The sequence below is a fragment of the Salvelinus sp. IW2-2015 genome, linkage group LG20, assembly GCF_002910315.2.
Source record: "Salvelinus sp. IW2-2015 linkage group LG20, ASM291031v2, whole genome shotgun sequence".
Taxonomy (NCBI): Eukaryota; Metazoa; Chordata; class Actinopteri; order Salmoniformes; family Salmonidae; genus Salvelinus; species Salvelinus sp. IW2-2015.
In genome coordinates, this window is record NC_036860.1 from 17,536,559 (window position 1) to 17,539,647 (window position 3,089).

Genomic DNA, 3,089 nt, shown 5'->3' on the forward strand with positions numbered 1-3,089 from the left:
CATATACCAACAAATAGAAATTATCGTTTTAATACTTAGGAAGAAGCAAAATTCAATAACGGTGGAAAAAAGGTAGAACCAAGACAACACACACGCTTTTAACAGATAATCAGAAGCACTCCGGCTAAACAAAATACCACAGGTTACTTTCAAATTTTTCGACAAGTAAAATGTTTTTTAAAAAAAACAATTGACTGTGTGAAGGTTGTTTTCGAAAGTGGTCGATTGTGCATAGAGTTGTTTGGTTTATTTAAACGTTGAAATCAAGTTTTTTTTTGTTTGGCAAACATTTTAAAGTGACAAACTCGGAGTCTCAGTGTAATTCGGTGTAATTCCGTGAATAGAAGAATTGCCCGAGGCAAGGTTGAAAATGGCTGGTGTACAGTATCTCTTCAGGCCTACGTCTTCAAGTCATTGGTTTTGAACTGGGTAACGTGGTTCTTATCTCAACACTGTTTTTCACGTTATTGAATTGGCTTCAAAGATATAGTTGGCGGGCATTGTTCCACAATCTTGTTGCCTTCTCTTGTGTGATAGTTGTTGTTAATATTTTGAGGTAAAATGGGGAGCATTTCCTCACACTCTAATCCTCTATACTGGCACCAAACCCATATTTTGTAAAAAGTTCCTAATAACTGAGAAAGCAAACACATTCTCTCTCTCTTTTCAAAACAACACAACCACCACACACACACACACACAACACACACCACCACACACACACACACACACACACACACACACACCACACACACAACACACACACACACACACACACACACACAACACACACACACACACACACAACACACAACACTAAACAACACACAGCAATCAACAACATGGGAATCTACACACGCCTACATGTCCTTATCACCTCAACGCAAAATTTGTAAGTCGCTCTGGATAAGAGCGTCTGCTAAATGACTTAAATGTAATGTAAATGTAAAAAACAACTCAGCTCCATCATTCATTGAATCAGATGGCTCATTCATCACAAACCCCACTGATATTGCCAACTGCTTCAATTAATTTTTCATTGGCAAGATAAGCAAACTTAGGGATGACATGCCAGGAACAAACACTGACACTACAATTCCAAGTATATCTGACCAAATTATGAAAGACAAGAATTGTCCATTGTAGTCAGTGTGAAGAGGTGAAAAAATGATTGCTGTCTATCAACAATGACAAGCCACTGGGGTCTGACAATCTGACAATATTGCCACTCCTATTTAACACATCTTCAATTTAAGCCTACTAGAAAGTGTGTGCCCTCAGGAATGGAGGGAAGCTAAAGTCATTCCGCTATCCAAGAATAGTAAAGCACCCTTACTGGCTCAAATAGCCGACCAATCAGCCTGTTACCAACCCTTAGTAAACATCTGTAAAAAATGGTGTTTGACGAGATACAATGCTATTTCACAGTAAACAAACTGACAACAGACTTTCAGCACGCATGTAGGGAAGGACACGCAACAAGCACAGCATTTACACAAATGACTGATGATTGCCTGAGAGAAATTGAGGATAAAAGGATTGTGGGGGCTGTCTTGTTAGACTTCAGTGCAGCTTTTGACATTAGCGATCATAGTCTGCTGCTGGAAAAACGTATGTGTTATGGCTTTACACCCCCTGCTATAATGTGGATAAAGAGTTACTTGTCTAACAGAACACAGAGGGTGTTCTTTAATGGAAGCCTCTCAAACATAATCCAGGTAGAATCAGGAATTCCCCAGGGTAGCTGTTTAGGCCCCTTGCTTTTTTCAATCTTTACTAACGAGTAAGGCCAGTGTGTCTATGTATGCGGATGACTCAACACTATATACAGTGGGGAGAACAAGTATTTGATACACTGCCGATTTTGCAGGTTTTCCTACTTACAAAGCATGTAGAGGTCTGTAATTTTTTATCATAGGTACACTTCAACTGTGAGAGACGGAATCTAAAACAAAAATCCAGAAAATCACATTGTATGATTTTTAAGTAATTAATTTGCATTTTATTGCATTTTATTGCACTACATGTTCAGTAGTGATGACCAGGGATGTTTTCTTGATACGTGTGTAAATTGGACCGTTTTCCTGACCTGCTAAGCATTCAAAAGGTAACGAGTACTTTTGGGTGTATGGAGTAAAAAGTATATTATTTTCTTTAGGAATGTAGTCGAGTAATATTAAAAGTTGTCAAAAAATATACAGTATATAGTAAAGTACAGACTCAAAAACACTACTTAAGTAAAAAATACTTTGAAGTACTACTTAAGTACTTTACACCACTGCTAATATTTAATATATGTCATTTGATTTGAGATTACAGTTACTTCTGGTTTTCAATGAAAATTCTGTGCCATTCGAGGAATGATCCTTTAGACAAACACAGTTACCATGAAGCAGAAAGTTCAATCTAGTGCACCATCCTATCATTGTGTCACGTTCCTGACCTGTTTTCTCTTGTTTTGTATGTCTTTATTGGTCAGGGCGTGAGTGTTGGGTGGGTAGTCTATGTTTTGTATTTCTATGTTGGGTTTTGTGTTCGGCCTGGTATGATTCTCAATTAGAGACAGGTGTGTATCGTTTGTCTCTGATTGAGAGTCATACTAAGGCAGCCAGGGTTTCACTGGGGTTTTGTGGGTGTTTGTTCCTGTGTCAGTGTTTGGGCCACACAGGACGGTTGAAGGTTAGTCACGTTTGTTGTTTTGTAGTGTCTTGTTTGCTGTTTTCATTAAAAGTATGATTAATCACCAATCCGCATCTTGGTCCGATCCATGCTCCTCCTCGTCTGAGGAGGAGAACAACAATGACTGCCTTTACACATTGTAAAGAGTCATGAGACCATTTGGCCGGGTTGACCACAGTCTACACTGGCATTACTGCCCTCTATCATTGTAATTGGACCTGCAATTATCTTTGCCTCTGGCTATGGTCAAAGGTCTTGGGTCTGATACATTTGCAGCACTACTGACCACAAGCTAGGACAAAGCAACATAAATCACACAGGAAGACCTGAGGATGAGGATTCAAGAGATGAGTGGTGTGTGTGTGTGTGTGTGTGTGTGTGTGTGTGTGTGTGTGTGTGTGTGTGTGTGT